This window comes from Myotis brandtii, unplaced genomic scaffold, assembly GCF_000412655.1.
Source record: "Myotis brandtii unplaced genomic scaffold, ASM41265v1 scaffold32, whole genome shotgun sequence".
Lineage (NCBI taxonomy): Eukaryota > Metazoa > Chordata > Mammalia > Chiroptera > Vespertilionidae > Myotis > Myotis brandtii.
Genome location: NW_005362269.1, coordinates 13,045,767 through 13,054,943, shown reverse-complemented (window position 1 = coordinate 13,054,943; position 9,177 = coordinate 13,045,767). Strand labels below are relative to the sequence as shown.

Genomic DNA, 9,177 nt, shown 5'->3' with positions numbered 1-9,177 from the left:
CTCTTTAAATGGGAAGGGAAGTGTAAAACAGCAACTTGTTTTCTACCGATAGGAAATTAAATCCACACTTCACCCCCTGAGGATGTGTTGCTGAAAACACAGACTTCGTATCAGTCTGTTGACATTCCCAAAATGTCTACCTAAAATAGGGTTTCATTTTAATATCAGAAATCACAAAGCCCTGTCTTAGCCCTTATCAAAGGCAATCTTTAGAAGTATCAGGTGTTTTTCCTGTGATTTTTAAGACTCTTTCTCTTTTATCTTCATTGTTTAAATAATAAAAAGAACCAAAAAGCATATTTTTAGTGAAGGACAGAATCCCATCTTGCATTTTATTCTGGTCTGGTTGAAAACAGAAAAGAATGTCCTAGAACCCCACCTGGATTCAGAACAATGTTATACCCGACTTCCAATTAAGCAAAAGAAGACCCGTGGGCATGTGGAAGGCCGGTCCCCGGCTGGAAAAGCTGTGTGCCTCGGGATACTGCTTCTTATAGGCAAAGAGAACAGAATTGAAAACTTCAGGCATAAGCCTAAGTGGACAGGAAAAGCCAGAGAAGGTCTGGGAGGAAAGGAAAAACCTGGGCAATCACCGGCTTATGTGTATAAAGCCTCCTATCGCTGGGCAGAGCCAGTGTCATTTATTCTATTAAAGTTGAAAAACGACACTCAGGTGAACAGCAGAGGGCAGAAGGCTTGCAGAGTCCTTTCAACACAGGTAGGTATTTCTTGAAAACAGGTTCAAGAGCGTGTAAAAGAGAATGCCAACAGGTACCACAAAGGACTTCAAACAGTCAATCGTTTTCTGCCAGCCAAGCCCCGCCCAAGGAAATGGCTTGTTATTTAGCCAAAATTGAAAACGTATTTTGCTGCAATAGTAAATTGCCAAAGTGTGGGCCCTAACTGAAGGACAACAAAACATCATGAGAGCATTATGCTGAGAAACCCTAATAAATTTCAGGCCAGCCTGTTAGGCCGATCACTGAGATCTGCATTTATGATGAAGCGATTTCCCACGACCACGTGGCCTCTTCTCTCTCTCTTCCCACATTGACGTGCTGTTCTCATTATTCTCTGCCTGTTTCCCTGACCCCCACGTACCAAAGACCTTCGATACCAGAAAACTGAATCGGAAGATTAAATTAGATGCTAAGATTAAAATTATGAGCAAGAAAGAGGGAAACCAGTGGGAAATTGTTGGATTATAAGGTCAGGAAACCCAGCTTTGAATCCACAACACAGCCCGCCTCCTCCATGGCAGGCTTCCTTCTTCCAGGTCCTTCCCCAGCAAACTCACCTCCTCTAACTGTGCCATTTTCTAATCTGTCACTTGCTGTCGGAGAGGACAGATGGGCTAGCATAGGATATGCCAGAATCTTAGGTCTGTTTCACCATACGCCCTCCTGTTTCTTCCAAAATTGACAACTCTACATTTATAATGGATTTCCTAAGCACGCGGTGATATTTACTTAAGAACAAAAGCAACGATGGACTCACGTTTCCAAGACAGAACGTGGTACCAGGGGATGCTTCTGGGAGAGGATGGCACCTGGCCTGTGCATGAGCGACCTTGGAGTCAAAGGTGTGTTCTAACAAAGTCAAGCTTTCCTGGCACAATCCAGTTTGGATCTGACCCCCAAGACGCCAGCGACAGCTATGCTTCAGAGAAAGTGAAGGCGTTCTGAGCATGATTACATCAAATGCCTTTCTCAGAATCAACGCCTAATCAAATCCAGAAAGAAGCCCCTAATAGGAGATTCTCCCCTCTCAGACCACATGCCTAAGGAAACATGGCGGCAGCCAGAAAAATGCAGACAGCTAGCTGTGATGGAGAGGTGGCTTTCAAACAGATTGCCTGAACTTCACTTTCCTCACCAGCAACATGGAGCTGGAGCAGCTCATAGCATTCATTCATCCCTGTGTGTCCAAGCACCAGGACAAGTACCTTATTGCAGCATCTACTTGAATTGTCGTCAGAGCCTAAGGAGACTCCCATCCAGGCGTGGTAGTCTCTGCTCCATAAGTACTTTCTACACAGCAGCCTGTTCCGAGCAGGCTGTCTGATTATTGTATTAAGCCCACCCCCTTCATCAGGGTGTTCACATCATCACCCCTACCCTTAATGCCATTCCCATTATCTAGGCTACCTAGGACTTGCCCTTGACTCACTGCCTCATTTTGACAGAAAGCTTCTGCTAACAATCATTAATAAAGGGAAGAAAATTAATCCAGTAGCTTTTCCCTTTATCCACGTAATCACTTATGAGCCTTTGTTGTACCTCCTCTCAGACCTTATCCTTGGCCTCTCTACTCACATGACTGAAATAGGGCTGTCACAGATGTTTCAGCTAAGGCAGCTGCCCCATCTCCAAACCAGAATTGCATATTGCGCCAGTTGTCCTCACGGAACCTTTCCATTGTCCAGCCCAACATGAGCCATCTCAGTAGGATTTGACCTGTACAACTATGAAAGCAAGCTCTAAAAAGCATAAATCTAGAGAGGGGGGAAAATAAAAAAGAATGTACGAGGCCCAAGAAAGAGACTTGGAAGGACATTTGATATACAGCACTAGATGCTGTAGAAATACACGGATGATTCCAGTTCAGAGGTAATAAGAGCAGAAAGGATTCTACCAGCAGCATCGGAGAAGCTTGCTGGCCTCCTTTTGGCCTTCTGCCTGCGCTGATTAACAACATTACACAGACCGAGGGGCCAAGCTTTTCCATCCAAAATGTCTTTACAGACTACAGTGAGATGCTATGGTCCAGCTAATCACAACCATCCCCTTTAATTTCCATGTGTACATAGCAAATAAGAAAAGTGTGGGAAATGAAGTATAGCAGCCAGGGGATAGGGAGGGGGCATGGGAGAGGGATCCATCCAGGTAGAGAAGAGGCAGGTGCCTGACTGAAGAATTTGCAGTCATTCAGTTGGGTTGGGAGGGGCAGGGGCAACAGCAGATTTTGGAGAGAGAAAATGACAGTGCAAATTACTTTTGTCCATAAGGAAAAAAAGGGAAAGAAAATCCAGCAAAATCCAGCTTTCCAACGCAGAGCTGGGAAAGCCCTATTTTGTGTGTTCCGTAGGAAAGAAAGCACTTAGGTCAGTGGTCGGCAAACTCATTAGTCAACAGAAACAAATATCAACAGTACAACGATTGAAATTTCTTTTGAGAGCCAAATTTTTTAAACTTAAACTATATAGGTAGGTACATTGTTATTAACTTAATTAGGGTACTCCTAAGGCTTAGGAAGAGCCACACTCAAGGGGCCAAAGAGCCGCATGTGGCTCGCGAGCCGCAGTTTGCCGACCACGGACTTAGGTCAATAATGCAAACGTGGCTTGAGGCAGAGCAAAATACAGAATCATAGCTGTGATTCCACTCACCAAAATGTGGATCTTCGATGTCCAACTCAATGCACGTTACTGGAGGGCTCCACAGCAAAGCCCTGTGATGAAGCAAGTGCCAGACTTTGTAGGCAATGAAACGCTGATGTGACTGCTGAAAAGACAAAAGAAAATAGATAAGATTCAAATGAGCACATAAAACAAACAAACAAAAGAATAAAAATGCAAATAAAAACCATACATCTTCAAAATGTAGAAACATCAGAATTAGAAGCTAAATAGCACACCTTACCCTTTAAAATTTCTTTCAATAGAAGAATATAAAATATGGTATAAAACATACTAATTAGTTCAGTCATTTTAACTATGGCACATAGTTACCATTAAGATACAAAATTACCACAATAGTAAATCCACTTTTTTATCCTTCAAATGTAATGCTGTTATAATATAAACACTGAAATACACAGTATATGAATGGCAGAAGAGTTGAACTGCTCCTTTCTAGCAATATACAGTTTTTAAGGTTGCTCTGTGCATTTACAAATAATTTACTACATCTTAAAATTTACAGTTTGCTTCTCCAGTTTGAGCATTTATTTTGCCAACTTTTAAATTCAAATACGTGGAGTCAGCACCATGGTCAATAGGAGGTGGGAATATACCAGGGAAGTCCCACTAACCCCAACACAACTTGCTTTGGGCACATATCTTAAGCTTTAACATAAGCTTTTATCTAAAAACTGGGACATCATAGCACCTATTTCATAGAAATGTTGTGAAGATTAAACATACAAGCCCATCAGAAGCACGTAGTACAGTGCCTGATACATAGTCCTCCTTCAATACATGTCACTGCCATCAGCATCGTTGTTACCATCATCCCGATACCATATGTCTGAAATGTCATCCACAGATTTGGGACTCATATCCTAATGATTAACTCTTTAGAAAAACGCAAACATCCCCTCTTTTCCTCAAAAGCCTAAATATTAAATGAATCCACAGTAAGACATTTGCTATTCATTAGGTTCCCTTCTCTCCTGGCCAGAAGACTGGGGCAGTGCCCAAGGCAAAGGGTGATTTCTTAAGTTGGCAAAGGGTTCGCTGTTAGTGCAAGTAGAAGGTCAACAAAGAAGGAATGACAAAAACTGAAAACAAATGGCTCTAATTTCCCAGTTTTGCTCGTCATTCTTATCTTGGGCACTGAATGTGTACCTCCACATGCAAAGAAGAACTCCTTCCTCAATCAGTATCTCCCAAGCGGGTAGGGTGTGACATTCTCTGGTGCACTGGAGAGGTGTCAGTTTGGCTAAACCCATCTGCAGTTCCCATACATGTCACTGCCAGCTACCACACTCTAGGCCACACTCCGTGAAGGGGCAAGCAGTATTTTCAAACTGATGGCTCTATTCCACCTTACCAGGAATCTCTGAAAAGATTTTCTGCCCTCTACAAAGCTTCCTCGTAACACAGAATAAATATTGGGTGCTAGTATCTTCCAGACAGTGAAAGGGCTTGTCACAATACAGTGGGAAGTATGGGATTTAAATCACAGCAGATGTGAATTTGAACTATGTCTCTATCACTAATAAGTAAAACCTCATGCAAGGCTCCTAAGACCCTCTGAACCTCAGTCTTCTTGCCTGAAAAATGGGAATGTGGCAAAACACCTACTACACAAGGATTGTGTAATAAGGGAAGAAAATGTTTCTAGCACATAGTAGGCATCCAACAAAAGCGAATCACAATATCAGCTTTCTTTGCTCTGCTATCATGCTTAGTATGGTACTTTAATAATCTGATTATAAGAGAATGATAGATATAGAATTGTCTTATCAGGACTATGTGTCTTTAAAAGACAAATTGACGAAACTGGACAGCATTATTATAAGACCTCTTGAAAACTTGCTCTGTTTTTCTTTTGTTTTATTTTTTCAAGTTTTCAAGTGGTAATCAGAGCCCAGCAAAACAATAGGGTTCTTTGATTTCCACCTTAGAAAGTCTGCAGCCTTTATTGTCTTTATGTCGTACGACTTTAGCACTTAATTATATTCTACCTTGTAATCATTAGGTGTCCTTATAATCAAGTCTGTTTACTCACTTGTACAATTCTGATCCTTTAATCTCTCTAGAATATTAGTTTTAAATGCAATTAAGAGCCACAATTTAACAAGCTTATTACTAAATAAAGTTGCAAGAATATTTTGAAGAAGACTCACCATCTAAAACTTATTTTTTAAAATTAGGGCTAGTACAAAATCATAAAAGTAACCTCAACAGTAGAAGGACCTGGGGCTTATGCCTTCCCACTGACCACCTGTGTGGCCTCGAGCAAGTCACTAACCTTCATCTGTAGACCTGCAGCTGGGCTTGCTCTTGAGGCAGATACTTGTTTTAGCTAGATCTCACGTTCATTTTAAAAATTAAATTTTTTATATAATAAGAAAGCTGTAAATTTTAGGCAGCAGAAATGTTACTTGCTTTGTTATTATTTTCTATCATGTTAATTATATATTTAAAAGCCTGCTGCTAGAATGTAAAACAAGACAGGCATGGCCAGTATACATAGTGCACTCAATACAATGTAATGATTAAATCTCTGGGCTCCACAGTTAAACTGGTAGGTTTTAACACGGGATAACAACAATTATGTGATCTAAGACCCTTCATAATCCTCTATATTCCTTAGGTTTTTCTTGGATCTAAGACACTTCATAATCCTCTATATTCCTTAGGTTTTTCTTGGGTAAAATATGGATAAGAACAATATCTAACTCACAGGGCTGCTGTAAAGACTACATAGATAATTCACTGAACCCAATGACTGGGACTTAGTAAATGTTAATTGTTATTGTTTATTTTTATTAGTGAAGTAGAATTATTAAAAGTGCACTAATTTCTAAAGTATTTAACTCACCCCATATTTTATTATATGCATTATGAATATCTGTCAAATGAATACATGAAAATGATTTTTTAACCAGCATATTTCACTCCTTAAATATTAAGTAACAAATGATACATGCTTTATTGCAATACATTTACCAAATGTTATTATTTATTATGTTTTCATCTGTATTAAGATACATCAGGTAAAGCATATATGTTGATTGAAATTAAATACCATATTCATTAAATTATGATGAAGTTAAACAAATCAAACTTTATCTTTTTTTCTGAAACATACATTTCTGTTACATTTTACACATGGGATTTTATATAACTATGAGATCTATATTTTCATATTTATTTTTAAATATTGTAAAATAAAATGGTATAGTTAATAAAAAGAAAGAAAGCAAAAGTTATTCAAGGGCACAGTGATAACCACTGCTTACATTTGGGTAAGCATCCTTCTAGACATCACTCTATAAATAAATTCACCTTGAGTAGACAAAATTGTGCATAAATAGGATGATGCCATCCATCTATTTTTATTCCAAACCCTTTTCTATAATAGAAAGGCACTTTCTAGATTATTGATGGCAGTTAATCTGGGTCTCCTTAAGATACAATCAAATTACTTTAACTTTTCATTTAATCTTTATAGGAAATATAAGAAATATAAATATCCTATTTAAAAGCATTATGAATGAGCAATTTAAATGAATTAAAGAGTATTGACACCTAGGCAATAATTTAAGAATGTTTCACGTTGTGTCTTTTAGGTGGATTTTTCCACCATTGAACATATAAATTAAAAAAATAAGTAAATACCAGACTACATATTTTACACATATTCCACAAAACGAAGTGATATAGACAAACCTATAAAAAGCCAGACAATAGGGATAAAACTTACAAGATATTGTTATCTTCATTCAAGCTACCCGTTCCCTTAATGGAAATTAAGTTTATGGGCTTCAAAGAAATATTAACAATTTTCCCTTTAGATATAAAGAGAATGCTATTACAGTATGAGGAATGGGAGATTAGTAAATGCAAATTAATTGACTTCTTTCTAATGAATAAAAATAAAGATTTCACAGACATAAAAATATGAGCTTATGAGTTTCATTCCACACAGCCGAAGAAGATGAAACAGCAAGTTCAACTGAATGAATTTCAGAATACTCAAGCCGTTTGCATTTCACTATTCATATAACTGTTTAGGAACTTCAACATTCTTTAAAAAAAAAAGGAATATTCTAAGTCCAAATAAAAGCTACATCTATTACTTAATAAGGAAATTTGATAAGGATCATTTGGACCTGCAATAAAATAATTTGCTGTATGTACTAGATCTAGTTAACTAGCATCATTCACTCATTTATTTGACAGGTATTTAATTGAGTAGTGATCATGTATCAGATATTACTTCAAGCTCTAGGTCTATGCTGTCCAATAGAATAGCCCCTAGCCTTTTATGGCTATTGGCTATTGAACACCTAAAATGTGGCTACTCTACACTGACATACACCGTCAATATAAAACCTGATTTCACAGATTTAGTGTAAAAATAAAAAAAAATATCTCAATAATATATTTTTATATTGACTATATATTGGAAAAATAATGTTTGCTATATTGACTTAAATAAAATACTTTAATAAAGTTAATTTCACCAACTTCCTTTTGTTCCTGATAATGTGCCTATTAAAAATTTTAAAATAACATCTGTGGCTTGCATTCTACTTCCATTGGACAGCCCTTCTCTAGGTGATGGTAGAAGGTAAGGAAACAGGTCTCTGCATTCATATTTGCATGTTTATGCTTAAGCAGTAATGCTGTTTCAAGACTCGTGTGAGATGCTGAGGAGGATGAATTAAACTATAAGCTTCAAGCCAACCACTAAAATTTGCAATCTAGGAATATGAATCAGAAAGACACACCACAGGAAAGGAGGAACCAAGATGGCAGCATAGGTAAAGGCCTATACTTGCTGACTCCCACAACCACATCAAATTTACAACTAAAATACAGAACAACCATCATCCAGAACCGCCAGAAAGCTGGCTGAATGGAAGTATTACAACTAGAGAAGTAAAGAAGAAAGCACACTGAGACTGGTAGGAGGTGTGGAGGTGCGGAAGGGACTGGTCTGGCACCCACGTGTGCTGCTTTTTAATCAGGAGGGAAATCGTCTCTGCAGAGGCTGTCCAGAAGAGCAAGGGGTCCCAGAACCACACCAGACCCCCAGCTTAGGGTCTCAGAGCTGGGAAAAGAAGTCCCTACGGGCAGTAAGAACTACAGGCTGTAACAACAAGTGCGGATTGGGGCTCCGCAGAGGCTGATGGAGACCCAGCTATTCCTCTTAAAAGGCTGACACCATGAACTGAACTTACAAGGTCCTGCCTCCTCTGAGCTCCAGCACCAGGGCGAGGCTCTGGGGAGACAGACATATACAAGGAAGAATGGATTGTCTGGCATCAGGGCAGTAGCTTTCTCCCAGACAGAGGTGCTCCCAGGGATCATTGTTCCTATGCTGGGACCTCCCTGGTCCCAGGGCTGACTGGCAGCCATTTCTGTTTGCTCTGCCCTCGTGATTCCCTAAGACCCTGCCCCATCCAATTTACAATCCCTGTGTGCAGTGGCTTTTGCATATGAATGGCCTATCCTTGCTCAGGCTAAATCTCTCAAACAAGCTGCAGCTGGGTCAGGGAGCTCCAAACCTATCAATAAATGGCCCAAGACTGGCACCAGCACTAACCTACCTGCTTCCTAGCTGGGACTCGTCTGGGCACTTCCAAACCCAATACAAAGAGGAGGAATCTGCAGACCTCTGTGTAAGTCCTGCTGGGTGGCCCAGGCAGTGGCTGATTTTGCACCTCCCTGGAGACTCAAGAGCCAGTGTACCCAGTGCTCAGTGTCAGACCATACCAGAT

At 39.5% G+C, this 9,177-nt stretch overlaps 1 protein-coding gene across 4 annotated transcripts in view; it reads right to left on the bottom strand.

Annotated features, from left to right (window-relative positions):
* Positions 1-9,177, bottom strand: part of TENM2 (teneurin transmembrane protein 2) — a 1,214,660-nt gene that overhangs the window by 1,117,455 nt on the left and 88,028 nt on the right. For all 4 annotated transcript variants that reach the window (XM_005870581.2, XM_005870582.2, XM_005870583.2 and 1 more), the window contains exon 2: positions 3,389-3,503. The gene's annotated coding sequence lies outside the window, so the exon portion shown is untranslated. The remainder of the gene's footprint in view (positions 1-3,388; positions 3,504-9,177) is intronic.